Here is a 7,257-nt window from a genome sequence, read left to right on the forward strand (position 1 = left end):
GCATTGCTGAGTTACATGTTTGCATTCTTCAGCGTAAGGAAACCCCAAATAGGCTCATCTTCCATCCAAGTGTCTATTGAAGTATTTCCGACGGGATCAGTTTTACATTCTTAGTCACCAGGATCAGGTATGTTATGTTTGCTGGACCTGGTATGTTATGTTTTCTGGTTCTGGTAACTTTACAGTTAGTGTCTTGGTAACATCCTGTTAATATCAGTACTCTTATTTTATTTTATTTTAACCCTGACATTGTTTCTTCTCCATGTCATGACAACCTCTTTCATGCACACTGGCAACTTTGACCTTTATGCCCTGATAATTTTTTTCTCGTTGCCTCCCATGTGAATTTCATAACCATTTGTTATCTTGGTATTTTGTTTCTTTCTCTCCTTCCATGCTTACTGCCTTTTAATTTTTTGCAGCTGTTATTCCCTACTTTGCAAAAGTTGGGCCTCGGTCCAAATGACGGACATTGGTATGTGTTGTCACTAAATCTCAGGGCGAAGCGGTTTGATGTTCTAGATTCATTGCGTGAACAAGATAGTCCTTCTCTTCTCGAGCATGCGACAAGATACATGAATGCTATAAAGAAGGCTTGGTTGATAAATTACAAGGACTCACATAAGCAGATTCAGGACTATGAACTTGTGTATATTGATGTGTTGAAACAGGATAATGGGTTAGTTGTGGATTATTCACTCTTTTTAACACCCCACTATATGTTCTTATCCATGTCTATTGACCCGGTCGCAAACTCCAACTAAACTGATTGTGTGTTGTTTTTTTCATCACAAATGTTTCAGCATTGATTGCGGATTTTTTGCCTGCACGTATCTTGAGGTGTGGGATGGCAAAATGTTTCGGCCTTAACTCATGATCAAATTCCAGCTCTCCGGAAAATTTTGACATTGAGGTGGTTAGATCATGATCAAAACAAATGCAAGCAGTGGCGTTATCATCTGTTCTGCAGTGGGTGATGAGGTGATAATTTTTTTACGACAGTGTGATAACTTCTACGAAAATGTGCTAATAACTTTTTTGCATGAATCTGTCATGCCAATGTCATGGAGCAAAGTGTTGACATGCTATTTTACTATAGTATACACACTCCAAAGTCACTGACCAGATGATAAGTTCACTATTGTCATTATAATTTGGATCACATTTTATTTGATAATTGTAATCATCTTCTAGTTGAAGACCGGGATTACTTGATTCTAATTTTTAGAAGTCCAAGCAGGCGTAATTTTTTGTTCATAAGTAATACAATGCAGTGCCGGTAGCCTTCAAAAAATGTAGATATAAATTTTTTGGATTTACAAATCCATGACAATTCCATCATACATTGCTGGTAACTGGCATAATAGGGTACTGGTAGCTTGCAAAAAATATAGATATACAGTTTTTTGCATTACAAAGCCACGATAAATCCATGATACAATGCTGATAACTTGAATGTTATGGGGCTTGTAGCTTGCACATTATGGTCCATGAAAAGAATGTAGCCACCATCTTCCCTTTTCATAGCGCCTCTTCTTTCATTTATCTTGCTAGGGGAGATTTGCATTTCTGTTTGTCATGTTCCAGACTCCCGCACACACCACATTTCCTTGTTGGCTTGGGTTTTGCAATCTCAAAACCTGACTACTTCCTTTTGACTTTGGCCGCCCCTTCGTTGTAGTCTTGGGAGGGTCTAGTATCAACTTTGTGTTTGAGGACGGAGCTGCATCAGTATGTGGGGGCTGGATGACAAAAGCATGATTGTTTTTGCTAGCATGTATCGTCACACGCACACTTTCTTGATGTGTGGCGGGGTTACCCTGTCGCTGCACATTAGTAGCATTTTCTTGTTGTGTGGCGGGGTTCTCCTGTCGATGCACATTAGTGGCACTTGTTTGCTGTGTGGCTGGGTTCTCCTGTTGTTTTGCACCGGGAGAGTTTTGGTGCTGTGTGACGGAGTTGTCTTCATTCACCCGCCCCACAGGTATCGAGCAGGGATCCGACTGTCCTTGAAATGATCCTTTTGCTTCTTGCTTTTCTAAGTTGATTGTTCTTCAGGGTTTCAAGCTCCTCCTTGAAATTATACAGGTGTTTTCTTGCCAATCTAGTCCCGTCATCTGTTAGGCAAGCGTCTTTGGCTTATGCCTTAAATTCTTTAAGAATTGGCGTGTATCGCATGACGCTTTTACCCTCCTCTGGCATCGACTTCTTAACTATTGGTTGTTTGAAATCAGGTTGAATAAGATCCTCCTCTGGATCCTAGGTCCACCTCTTTAGGATGCACTTTTCAGGTATCTCGTATACCCCAATCTGGTCCATAACTCATAGTACGTGTGCAGACAGTAGTCCGTCATGATCAAACTTGCAGCAAGTACACGAGTATGTTTCTTCATCCATGTTTGCTTGAACATGGTAGTCCCTGTCTCCATATTTTGGTATTACCCCCCGCACTGAGCTGACCTTGAAAGTACCATCATCCAATGCGCCGCATTTGTAGGCTGATTTCACCTTCATCTCCACCTGGAATTTGCAAAACAGGTTATGTGTGTACAGCCCCCACACCTGCATCTCTAGCGGGTTCATCGAGTACATTTCGGTTTCTTTGTACATTGTTTCCAACTGCTCTTTTGACACGCTATCTATCACCTTATCCTGTATCATAGTGTACTATTGTGCAAATTCGACCAATGAGTTGTTTGGGTTGACATACTTCTTGAGCATAGAGTTAAAACCCTCGCTTCTTGCCGTGGTCTGCAAGAACGGGAAAAAATCGTGCATATAGTATACCGGGACCCAACACTTCATGTTCTCCCACAGCCATTGGAAATGCTCGTTGTCGGTCTGGCCATACGCTTCCATCATCACCCACCACTTGTGCTCAAACTCCTCAACTGCATTCATAACATAAACATGGTAACATCAAGTATTGAAGGATGATAACATTGGTTCAAACATACTGGTAACTAGGAACACGACTGCTGTTGATAATTCTGTAACACATACTTGGTTACTTTAGTTCAAGCATCATGGTAAGTACTCTACACACAGGATGATTTTTTTGTCCACAGCGAATACCACTCTGTGTGTGTAGTACAAGCAACATTTTTAACTAGCAACGAAAAGAGATTCCTATCAATCACCACTAGCTGGTGATTGAAAAGTTTTGTTGTAACTAGTGGGATGAACAACTGAAATGCATTCAACAAACATGAACATGATATGGGTAGTACAGAAAAATAATTAATGTAGGTAATTTTGTTGTAATCATCTGGTAACCTGTCACCTTATCACATGATAACTGTTGATATCATGCATGTAAACCCATTTCTTGTGTTTTAAGTTAGTGAGGGTGGGAAGTAAAATACCAGTCAGGCTGTCGTCAACACAATCCTTGAATGCATTGTTTAGTGGCTCATTGTCAGCCATCAGCTTCCCAAGCTTCTCCTGTGCTTTTTTTCATTATATGCCAGCGGCAATTCCTGTGTACTATCCCGATGAACACCTCATCAATAGCACTCCTCGTTGCAAAATTCTGATCTATTATTATGTTCTTTGGCGTAATTCCACCCATTGCATGCAAGAATGCATTAAACAACCACACAAAATTACCAGATAGTTCGTTTCAAACAAACACACAACCAAACTGGATTGACTGCCCATGGTTATTAATGCCAATGAAGGGCGCACAGGGCATCTTGTACATGTTTGTCATGTATGTTGTGTCGAATGAGATGACATCATTGTATCTAGCATATGCCCTGCGCGACGCACCATCTATCCAGAACAAATTCTCCACTCTGTTCTCATCATCAAGCTTTATTTTCCAATAGAAATCTGGATCTTGTGCCTTCATATCTTGGAAGTATGAGATTGTGCTCCCCACATCAGCATGGCGGTACTCCATGCGGAATTTAGCTCGCTGGTTTGCGATGTCCTTTGTCGTGTATGGTACATCTTTAGGAGACCCATAGAACCATGACATTAGTTGCATCTGTCTTGTTGTCTCTATGTTGCATCCGTGCAATATCTTCAAGAAGTCCTGCTCATCCTTTGGAATGTTCCTATGTGATGATAGGAACTTTGTCAAGGACGGCTTTCTTATTAGAGGGTGGTTGTGGTCGTCGTTGAAGCGTTTGACTCTCCACCACGCATCCGTGTGGGTGATGTAAAGGTGGGCCGGACATCCTGACCTCACAACCTTCCCTCTTTTCCTCTTCTTCATGATGCTTCTTGTGACACTCTAAAATTTTATTTTGTTTTTATCAAAAACTTTGTGGTTTTTGAGGAGAGGCTATTTAAATTTTTTTTCCTTTTCAGAAAAACCTTCTACTTAAAAAGCTTCCTTTGCCTTGGCAAGGATTTTATTTTCTTCAAACCTTGGTGTTTGATTTTTTTAAACTTCTTCTCTGTTGGTTCTCTCAAATTTAATTTTTGAGTTTAATTTTTTTTTTCTTTTAAAATGAAGCTCTATGAAAATTTGGGGATTTTCATATCTTGGAACCACCCTTGACTTGGCATTCTTGCCCATGTGATAAAACACCTCCAAAACCTCCCCTACACCTTGTGATCAACCCAAGTTCTCTGTCCCAACTAATCCAAACAAGTTTTGGATTTTATTCTAATTATTTTCCCTCTCAAATCAATTCTGAAAATTATTTGGAGCCTTAGTGATTTTCAAAGCAAGTACTCTTTTTCATTTGAGTTTTGACCTCACACCAACTCCCCTGGATAGTCCTTTGTACCCACAACCCAGAACCATCTTGATCCACTCCTTCTCTTTTCAAATTTTTCAAAGTTCAGCCTCTGCAAGTTTGGACCAGATTTGCCAAATTTGATGAAATTCATATCTACACTCCCCCAAAAATTCCACCAAAATTCAGGCAACCTATTTGAGCAATGAGAAGCCACCCCACCAAGTATCAGCTCAAGGAAAAATCCCTAGATGCCAATTTCATTCTATCGAACACCTTGCAAGCACTGTTGCTGTTCAAAATTCAGAAACATTCAGAGTTTAGTGTTGATCTTCGACAGAGTTTCAGTCACGCGGCCACAGTGCACTTGGCGCCTTGCACACGGCTCTTTCTCCCTGGCCAGCACCCCCGCACGCGCGCTTGGCGTCTTCCCGGCGTCGGTGGCGCCCCTGGCCGCCCGCGCCGGTGTGTCTTGCGGCGGCCGAGACCCCGTTACAGCCGTCAGGGGGCAAGAACGGTGGCTCAACGCCGTTCCGCGCCGCCCATCGCTCCCTGGCTCTCCGCGTGGCCTCATGCACGCCAGCGCACGCCCGTGCACCGCCACCGCGATCGGCAAGCACAGGACGCGCTCCCTGTCGCCGACGGGCCCGCGCCGCCCCGTTCTGTCGAACTCCCTCCTAAGCACCAATCTCCAGCTCGATTAGCACCAAAACGGACCCAGTAGACTCCCACGACGGCGCTCGACTCCCTAATCACCCCCGACCGAGCACTGCGCCGCCGTAATCGCTCGCCGGAGACCCCGTTCACGGCAACCGCCTCGGGCTGCCTATAAAAAGGGCCCCCGAGCTCACCCTCGTGCACGCCGCATCCCCACACCTCACCAACGCCACGCCAGGCCACTAGGGGGACCCCGAGGAGGTCTTCCCCCTCAACTCCGGCCGCCCCGATCCGCCTCGGCCTCCACCTCGATTCACTCCGGTGAGGCCATCTCCGGCACCCAAACCCCGTTCGTTACCCTCTCTAGCTACCAGGAGCATAACCCCCTCTTCAATTTAACCCTTGCAGCCTTCTCCGACGAGCCCCTCGACCACCCGAGCCGCCGTCCGCCGGAGCAAAGCTCGCCGGCGACGTGGTGCTCGCCGACCGCCTCCACCACCATCAACCGACGCGGAAGGGTGCCCTGAGCACGGAGGTACCCTCCGATCTCTCTGCCTCGCCGTGGATCGCCGCCGGCGACCACCGCGGCTCTCGGGCACCGGCGAACTCTGCCGCCCCGTTTGAACATTTGAACCTGACGAGTGGGACCCCACCGTCAGCCTCTCTGCCCTTTCTATCGAACCGTTTCTGGAAGCGCCTTCGGGCAAATACGTCTTTCCTCTGGGCTGGCGTAGTCGCTACCGAAGCGCTTTCTGTTTTTATAAACTAGCCCCTAGAAAACTTCTGTTTCATTACAGATAAGTCCCTGGACAAAAACCTTTATAACTTTTAAACAGAAAAGTATTTTTGATTGATTCTTCTTCTGTTCTCTTTAAAATTTTGTCTAGTTTTTATCAGATTTATTTGGAAAATGTTTGGTATACTTTCTATGCACTCCTTGGTATTCACAATAGCGCATATATTTTCCTTATACCGTAGATACCGAAGGAGGTGACGGAGCCGTGAACTTCACCGAGCTAGGCTCCGACTACTCTGAACCAGGCAAGCATGTTTGAACTTTTGATATGATGAGTGTCTTGGCATGTTTTGCATTTAGTTAGTTTCATGGCATGTTGATAAGCATATCGATAAATGTCATTTTATGCGATAATGAGTAAGTGAGTTCGATGATCCATAAGTGGATGGATGTGAGTATGAATGGCCATGTGTTGGCATGAGGATGGGTGAGATGGCAGTGTTGTAGCATGCCAGTCTCATGTCGGACTATGTGACTTCAGTGTCAAACCGTATCGGTCCAGTTCCTTTCATTTCCTTCCCTGTACTACCACATGTTTTCGGCAAGGAATATGGTTTAGTAAGTTGCAAACCGCTTTTCTGGTACACACCAAAAGGAGAGGCCGTGATGATGGTTCCATGGCCCTGGATTAAAGCCAGTCATCCGGTCAGGGGGCATGGGTGTTTCCGGTTGGGACCGAGAGGGGGGCACCCCTTAGAGCGCGCGTATATAAATTTGATCCCATGCTATTCGAGATTGTGATCTCCCCGTCTCAAAAGTTTTTTCTTGGACGATGTCTAGGGTGATTCCTAGCATCGAGAGGTATGATGGGTGTGTACTGGTTAGCTGTGTTTTCTTCCGAAATACCGTAAACGGAACTAGTCCTTCGTGACTACGGAAATCCGTTGGCTGTGGGAATAATTTTGTACAAACTCTGCAGAGTCATATATCCCTCCACGTCATCTATTCCATGTACAAATTCGTATTATCTTGTCCTAACAATGACAGTGTTGATGACAGAGACTCCGGTGTTTCGCATGAGTGCTAATTCCGGTTAGATGGTATTCCTGTGGATGGACTAAGCCATTTATTCTTATGAATTAAAAGTTTATTATGATTATTATTTACCTGTCC

Source organism: Triticum dicoccoides, chromosome 7B, assembly GCF_002162155.2.
Source record: "Triticum dicoccoides isolate Atlit2015 ecotype Zavitan chromosome 7B, WEW_v2.0, whole genome shotgun sequence".
NCBI lineage: Eukaryota > Viridiplantae > Streptophyta > Magnoliopsida > Poales > Poaceae > Triticum > Triticum dicoccoides.